This window comes from Oncorhynchus kisutch, linkage group LG24 (genome assembly GCF_002021735.2).
Source record: "Oncorhynchus kisutch isolate 150728-3 linkage group LG24, Okis_V2, whole genome shotgun sequence".
Taxonomy (NCBI): Eukaryota; Metazoa; Chordata; class Actinopteri; order Salmoniformes; family Salmonidae; genus Oncorhynchus; species Oncorhynchus kisutch.
This window is the reverse complement of record NC_034197.2, coordinates 4,410,251-4,419,616: the sequence shown is the minus strand read 5'-3', so window position 1 is coordinate 4,419,616 and position 9,366 is coordinate 4,410,251.

The window sequence follows — 9,366 nt, the reverse complement described above, 5'->3', positions numbered from 1 at the left end:
CCTATGCTTCCTGGCTGATGTTTTGGTCACTTTTGATTGCTGGTGGTGCTTTCACTCTAGTGGTAGCATGAGACGGAGTCTACAACCCACACAAGTGGGCGTTCGCCACTGGCGAAAGCAGGTTCACACTGAGCACGTGACAGACGTGACAGTCTGGAGACGCCGTGGAGAACGTTCTGCTGCCTGCAACATCCTCCAGCATGACCGGTTTGGCAGTGGGTCAGTCATGGTGTGGGGTGGCATTTCTTTGGGGGGCCGCACAGCCCTCCATGTGCTCGCCAGAGGTAGCCTGACTGCCATTAGGTACCGAGATGAGATCCTCAGACCCCTTGTGAGACCATATGCTGGTGCGGTTGGCCCTGGGTTCCTCCTAATGCAAGACAATGCGAGACCTCATGTGGCTGGAGTGTGTCAGCAGTTCCTGCAAGAGGAAGGCGTTGATGCTATGGACTGGCCCGCCCGTTCCCCAGACCTGAATCCAATTGAGCACATCTGGGACATCATGTCTCGCTCCATCCACCAACGCCATGTTGCACCACAGATTGTCCAGGAGTTGGCGGATGCTTTAGTCCAGGTCTAGGAGGAGATCCCTCAGGAGACCATCCGCCACCTCATCAGGAGCATGCCCAGGCGTTGTAGGGAGGTCATACAGGCACGTGGAGGCCACACACACTACTGAGCCTCATTTGGACTTGTTTTAAGGACATTACATCAAAGTTGGATCAGCCTGTAGTGTGGTTTTCCACTTTAATTTTGAGTGTAACTCCAAATCCAGACCTCCATGGGTTGATAAATTTGATTTCCATTGATAATTTTTGTGTGATTTTGTTGTCAGCACATTCAACTAAGTAAATAAACTATAAAATAAGTATTTAATAATAAACTATTAAATAAGTATTTAATAAGAATATTTCATTCATTCAGATCTAGGATGTGTTATTTTAGTGTTCCCTTTATTTTTTTGAGCAGTGTATATATATTCCATGTCAAATTATATTTTCCATTTTTTTATTCAAATGGAATGGAGTAGAACAGCAAACACACACATGGCCACTGCGCCTGCTACTCCTCTCCATTTCCATATGAAATAGCCATTGGGTGCTGTTCAGGAGAGGGCAGGCCCACAACAATGGCCGGAGTTGAATGGAACAGCACTTCACCTTAGTGACTGTTCCCTCTGCTCTATACAATACATATCTGTTTATTTTATGTGATGACAAAAGGCTCATACAATACAAATCTTTTTTAAATGTTTTCTTTCACAGTGATAGCGACTCTGACTGTAAGCCCCTGGTGCCAAGCTGCCCGCTCTACCTCTGCCCCCAGTGGTGTTCATATGCCACAGTTCATTACTGCAGATGACTCCTCAGGGCCAAAAGGGCACAGCATGGAGGCGTCGTTGTGTTCTGTGTCACATGAACTGCACCACTTGTTCAGTTTGCCGCTGCTTTACATCAGAAAGAGACTGCTATGGGACATGGCACAGGCAGCAAAATATTGCGTTGAGGACTTCCAAAGGGTGTACTGTTTTTTTTTTTTTTTTTTTTAAACTTTTTTTGTGTGTGTGTGTGTGTGTGTGTTAGATTTGCTTTTTGATATGTTGTATATAGTTATTTGCACTGTTGTATATAGTTATAGGTAATTTCACCAATTCGGCCACTTGGGTACATTTGGGCAACTTGTGTGGGACACCTGGGTGACATCATGCTAAATGTCATGTAGCTCACCCATTCCTGAAGTTATCAGTCTGAAGCGTTGCACACCTACAGTTGCCCTCTTGTGTTATCCATCAAAATTATATCCAGCATCCTATCTGACTGTGTGGCTATTCTAGTACATGTGAAAGATGATGCTACAACAAAAAACAGAAAACGTATGCTCTTTCTTTCTCTTTTCTTCCACCAGATCTACTGTGTTATATTCTCCTACATTCAATTAACATTTCCACAAACTTCAGAATGTTTCCATTCAAATGATACCAAGAATATGCATATCCTTGCATCTGGGGCTGAGCTACAGGCGGTTAGATTAGGGTATGTTGAGATTACGGAAAATTGAGAACAAAGGGATGCAGCCATAACAAAGTTTAGAGAAATTATTATATATATATATAGATTAACTCAGCAAAAAAAGAAACGTCCTCTCACTGTCAACTGCGTTTATTTTCAGCAAACTTAACATGTGTAAATATTTGTATGAACATAACAAGATTCAACAACTGAGACATAAAATGAACAAGTTCCACAGACATGTGACTAACAGAAATGGAATAATGTGTCCCTGAACAAGGGGAGGGTCAAAATCAAAAGTAACAGTCAGTATCTGGTGTGGCCACCAGCTGAATTAAGTACTGCAGTGCATCTCCTCCTCATGGACTGAAGATTTGCCAGTTCTTTCTGTGAGATGTTACCCCGTTCTTCCACCAAAGTACCTGCAAGTTCCCGGACATTCCTGGGGGAAATGACCCTAGCCCTCACCCTCCGATCCAACAGGTCCCAGACGTGCTCAATGGGATTGAGATCCAGGCTCTTCACTGGCCATGGCAGAACACTGACATTCCTATCTTGCAGGAAATCACGCACAGAACGAGTAGAATGGATGGTGGCATTGTCATGCTGGAGGGTCATGTCAAGATGAGCCTGCAGGAAGGGTACCACATGAGGGAGGAGGATGTCTTCCCTGTAACGCACAGCATTGAGATTGCCTGCAGATGTTGTTTGTCGTTGTCCCGTGTAAAAAAATATAAATAAATCCATCTTTAAAAATAAAAAAAATTCAATATACTAAAATCTCTTTTTCCATTTATAAATTAAATATACCTTCCGGCAACCCGCCTCACCCAATGTGATACGGATCTGCTATTTTTAGACCTTATAGCTAGAACCTCCATCAGAAGCTAGCCATCAGAAGCTAACCATAGCTACTAGCTATTTAGTCATTGTTAGCCACACCTTTACCTTTAGCTCAGACACCAACCGCTTTTAGCGATATCAACCCTGAGCATACCGGACTGCTTTTCTCCACTACAACACCGGATTCCTGACGTAAACCCTGGACCATTACTCCTCATCATCACTACCGAGTGGCCCAGCCCCGAAGCTAGCCTTGAGCTAGGCCCATCTCCCGGCCTGCTCAGTGGACCCTATGATCACTTGGCTACACAGCTGATGCCTCCCGGACTCTTCACTAACACAACTACAATCCACTACATCACCGGATTCCTGCCGTAATCCAGTGAACAGCAATAAATGGCTAAGGCTCAGGACCTTAGCATCGGATCATCGCAGCTAGCTGCTACCGAGTGGCTATAGTGGCTAATGCCCTTGTCCCAAAGCTAGCACCAGTTTGCTAGCTAGGAGATGCACCTGGCTTAAGGCTAACGAAATTACTCCAGCTACAATAACTCTTTTGCCAATTGGCCTGGACCCTTTGTCGACACGGAGCCCCGCCGATCCATCACGACTGGTCTGCCGAGGTAATTCCGTCCGATGTGCCCTCAACCGGCCTTTGCCGGACGTCGGTGAAAACGCTTCTGCTAGCCCCGGCCTGCTAACTTTATGAACTCTGTGTCTCTCGCTTGCTAGCGTAGAAACGACTACCTAGCGGCTTCACTGTTTCATTTATTGCTGTTCACTGGACCCTATGATCACTTGGCTACATAACTGATGCCTGCTGGGCTGTTCATTAATCACGGTACTCCATTTTTGTTTATCTGTCGGCCCCAGCCTCAAACTCAGGCCCTGTGTGTAGTTAACTGACCCTCTAACCAGTCTTATCTGATTAGCTGTTGTTGTCTTACCCATTGTTGTCTTGGCTAGCTCTCCCAATCAACACCGGTGATTGCTTTATGTCTCTCTCTAATGTCAATATGCCGTGTATACTGTTGTTTAGGGTAGTTATCATTGTTTTATTTTACTGGGGAGCCCCTAGCCCCACTCAACATGCCTCAGATACCTCTTTTGTCCCACCTCCCACACATGCAGTGACCTCACCCAGCATAACTAGTGCGTCCAGAGATGCATCGTCACAGGTTTACCTCCACTTCACCCGCACCCAACCATAGCCTGTCTGTACATTATGCCCTGAATCTATCCTACCACACCCAGAAATCTGCTCCTTTTATTCTCTGTCCCCAACGCACTAGACCAACAGTTTTGATAGCCATTAGCAGTACCCTCATCCTGCTCCTCCTCTGGTGATGTGGAGGTTAACCCAGGCCCTGTATGTCCCCAGGCGCTCTCATTTGTTGACTGCTGTAACCGTAAAAGCCTTGGTTTCATGCATATTAACATCAGAAGCCTCCTCCTTAAGTTCATTTTACTCACTACATAAGCACACTCCGCCAACCCTGATGTCCTTGCCGTGTCTGAATCCTGGCTTAGGAAGGCCACCAAAAATTCTGAGATTTGAACTCTACTGCAGAGATAGAACTTTGCAGGCTTTCATACTTTTCAGGTCTTTGCCCAAACAGTTTGAGCTTCTAGTTTAAAAAATGAATCTCTCCAGAAATACGTCTCTCACTGTTGCCGCCTGTTATAGACCGCTTTCAGCTCCCAGCTGTGCCCTGGACATCATATGTGAATTGATTGCCCCCCATTTATCTTCACAGTTCGTTCTGCTAGGTGACCGAACCTGGGATATGCTTAACACCCCGGCCGTCCTACAATCTAAGCTAGATGTCCTCAATCTCACACAAACTCACACAAACTATCAAGGAACCGACCAGTTACAACCCTAAATCCATAAACATGGGCACCTTCATAGATATCATCCTGAACAACTTGCCCTTCAAATACGCCTCTGCTGTTTTCAATCAGGATATCAGCCTCATTGCCTGCATCCGTTATGGGTCCACGGTCAAACGACCACCCCTCATCACTGTCAAACGCTCCCTAAAACACTTCTGCAAGCAGGCCTTTCTAAATCAACCAGGCCCGAGTATCCTGGAATGATATTGACCTCATCCCGTCAGTAGAGGATGCTTGGATGTTCTTTATAAGTAATTTCCTCACCATCTTAAATAAGCATGCTACTTTCAAAAAATTTAGAACTAAGAACAGATATAGCCCTTGGTTCACTCCAGACCTGACTGCCCTCAACCAGCACAAAAACATCCTGTGGCGGACTGCACTAGCATTGAATAGTCCCCGTGATATGAAACTTTTCAGGGAATTCAGGAACCACAGTCAGGAAAGCAAAGGCTAGTTGTTTTTTTTAAAGGAGCTGTAGCTCTAAGTCCATGAAGAATAAGAGCACTTCTTCCCAGCTGCCCCACTGCACTGACGCTTGGAAACACTGTCACCACCAATAAATCCACGATAATCGAGAATTTCAATAAGCATTTCTCTACGGCTGGCCATGCTTTCCTCCTGGCTACCTCAACCCCGGCCAACAGCTACTTTCCCAAGCCTCCCCAGCTTCTCCTTCACCAAATCCAGATAGCCAATGTTCTGAAAGAGCTGCAAAACCTGGACCCATACAAATCAGCTGGGCTAGACGATCTGGACCCTCTCCGCCATTGTTGCAACCCCTATTACCAGTCTGTTCAACCTCTCTTTCGTATCGTCCGAGATTCCTAAATATTGGAAAGCTGCCGCGGTCATCCCCCTTTTCAAAGGGGGTGACACTCTAGACCCAAACTATTACAGACCTAAATCCATCCTGCCCTGCCTTTCTAAAGTCAAGTTAACAGATCACTGACCATTTCAAATCCCACCGTACCTTCTCCTCTGTGTAATCCAGTTTCCGAGCTGGTCACGGGTGCACCTCAGCCATGCTTAAGGTACTAAACAATATCATAACCGCCATCGATAAAAGACCGTACTGTGCAGCCGTCTTCATTGACCTGGCCAAGACTTGACTTTGTCAATCACCACATTCTTATCGGCAGACTCAACAGCCTTGGTTTCTCAAATGACTGACTCGCCTGGTTCACCAACTACTTCCTAGACAGAGTTCAGTGTGGCAGTCTATGGGGGTACCACAGGGTGCAATTCTTGGGCCGACTCTTTTCTCTGTATACAGTCGTGGCCAAAAGTTGAGAATGACACAAACATTCATTTCCACAAAGTTTGCTGCTTCAGTGTCTTTAGATATTTTTTTCAGATGTTACTATGGAATACTGAAGTATAATTACAAGCATTTCATAAGTGTCAAAGGCTTTTATTGACAATTACATGAAGTTGATGCAAAGAGTCAATATTTGCAGTGTTGACCCTTCTTTTTCAAGACCTCTGTAATCCGCCCAGGCATGCTGTCAATTAACTTCTGGCCCATTCTTGCATAATCAATGCATAATCCATTTTTTTGTCCACCCGCCTCTTGTTGATTGACCACAAGTTCTCAATGTAATTAAGGTCTGGTGAGTTTCCTGGCCATGGACCCAAAATATCGATGTTTTGTTCCCCGAGCCACTTAGTTATCACTTTTGCCTTATGGCAAGGTGCTCCATAATGCTGGAAAAGGCATTGTTCGTCACCAAACTGTTCATGGATGGTTGGGAGAAGTTGCTCTCGGAGGATGTGTTGGTACCATTCTTTATTCTTGGCTGTGTTCTTAGGCAAAATTGTGAGTGAGCCCACTCCCTTGGCTGAGAAGCAACCCCACACATGAATGGTCTCAGGATGCTTTACTGTTGGCATGACACAGTACTGATGGTAGCGCTCACCTTGTCTTCTCCGGACAAGATTTTTTACGGATGCCCCAAACAATTGGAAAGGGGATTCAGAGAAAATTACTTTACCCCAGTCCTCAGCAGTCCAATCCCTGTACCTTTTGCAGAATATCAGGTCTGTCCCTGATGTTTTTCCTGGAGAGAAGTGGCTTCTTTGCTGCCCTTCTTGACACCAGGCCATCCTCCAAAAGTCTTTGCCTCACTGTGTGTGCAGATGCACTCACACCTGCCTGCTGCCATTCCTGAGCAAGCTCTGTACTGGTTGTGCCCTGATCCCGCAGCTGAATCAACTTTAGGAGATGGTCCTGGCGCTTGCTGGTCTTTGGGTGCCCTGAAGCCTTCTTCACAACATTTGAACCGCTCTCCTTGAAGTTCTTGATTATCCGATAAATGGTTGATTTAGGTGCAATCTAACTGGCAGCAATATGCTTGCCTGTAAAGCTCTTTTCGTGCGAAGCAATGATGACGACACATGTTTCCTTGCAAGTAACAATGGTTGAAAGAGGAAGAAAATGATTCCAAGCACCACCCTCCTTTTGAAGCTTCCAGTCTGTTATTCGAACCCAATCAGCATGACAGTGGTCTCCAGCCTTGTCCTCGTCAACACTCACACCTGTGTTAACGAGAGAATCACTGACATGATGTCAGCTGGTCCTTTTGTGGCAGGGCTGAAATGCAGTGGAATTTTCAGTTCATTTGCATGGCAAAGAGGGACCTTGCAATTAATTGCAATTCATCTGATCACTCTTCATAACATTCAGGAGTATATGCAACATGCCATCATACAAACTGAGGCAGCAGACTTTGTGAAAATGTATATTTGTATCATTCTCAAAATGTTTTGATTCTCTGATCCACCTCTACCCAGACGACACCATTCTGTATACATCTGGCCCTTCTTTGGACACTGTGTTAACAAACCTGCAAACGAGCTTCAATGCCACACAATCCTTCTGTGGCCTCCAACTGCTCTTAAACGCTAGTAAAACTAAATGCATGCTCTTCAATCGATTGCTTCCCGCACCCGACTAGCATCACTACTCTGGATGGTTCTGACTTAGGTATTTGTAGTTGTCCACATATTCTGTGTGTCTGGCTAGACTGTAAACTCTCCTTCCAGACTCATTTAGTACCTCCAATCCAAAATGGAATCTAGAATCGGCTTCCCATTTCGCAACAAAGCCTCCTTCATTCACGCTTCCAAACATACCCTTGTAAAACTGACTATCCTACCGATCCTTGACTTCGGCGATGTCATTTACAAAATAGCCTCCAACACTCCAAACTGGATGCAGTCTATCACAGTGCCATTCGTTTTGTCACCAAAGCCCAATAGCACCCACAACTGTGACCTCTATGCTCTCGCCAGCTGGCCCTCGCTACATATTCGTCGCCAGACCCACTGGCTCCAGGTCATCTATAAGCCTTATCTCAGCTCACCGGTCACCATAACACCCTCCCGTAGCATACGCTTCAGTAGGTATCTCTCACTGGTCATCCCCAAAGCCAACACCTCTTTTGGCTGCCTTTCCTTCCAGTTCTCTGCTGCCAATAACTGGAACGAATTGCAAAAAAAAAAATAATAATAATAATAATAATAAATAAAAAATATATATATATATTTTTTTTTTGCAGGTTGGAGACATATTTCCCTCACTAACTTTAAGCATCAGCATCTTTAACTTTAAGCATCTGAGCAGCTTACCAATCACTTTCTCAACCCTGGTCCTGGAGTAACCCCAACAATACACAGTTTCATTGTTGCTCATAACTAACACACATCATTCAACTCATTAAGGACTTGATGATTAGTTGACAAGTTGAATCAGGTGTGCTTGTCCAGAGTTACAACACAAATGTGTACTGTTGCGGGTACTTGAGGACCAAGGTTTGGAAACACGGATCTATACCATCTATGTCAGTACAAGCCTTTACAGGAAGTATATTGAACACATTTGTCTACGTTCTTTAAATTGTATCAGCTCAAAGATAACAGTTTAGGATGCTGGCTAACTGCTAGCTCAAGTTGTTATAAATCTGACTTGAACGATGTGGATTGTTCTAATATCACATTGCCACTGGCAGTACTTTTGTTATTGCATACATTGTATAGGTTCTCTTTCTATTCGGATAGGATGACCATGAGTTTCACAGGATACAACTTTGACATCAATTCACCTCACATGAATAAAGTTATGGGATAAATTCTATAAAGAATGATGGAAAAAAACTTGCAAGTTTTGAATTTTGTAAAGTTAGTGTGGGAGAGGTGGAAAAAATGTTATCGATCAATAAACTTAGTTCACAAGATTAAACATTTAGGATCTAGGTTGTGAGATGTTGGAAACCAACCAGAAAAACCTGGCTTTAACCAGCAAAACAGAATGTTTACTATACTAAACAGGAAAAAATTAATAAAATCAGTCACTCTGCTCAATTTGACATACATCTAAGACTTTGGAACTACAGTATAGGGACCATTTTTGCAGAAATGACTGCATTGATGTTTATACAGTAGTATGTTTGTTTGTAGGTCAGCAAGTTTTTTAGACTAGTCACAAGAATGCTTACACATGTAAGCAAATAAAATAAAAACATCAATACTTGATATACAGCCATGCAGAATCTATAACCTATTGAAGGCCACCATCTGTACTCAAAATTTCCCAAGTCTCCAGACTTCGAAACCCATT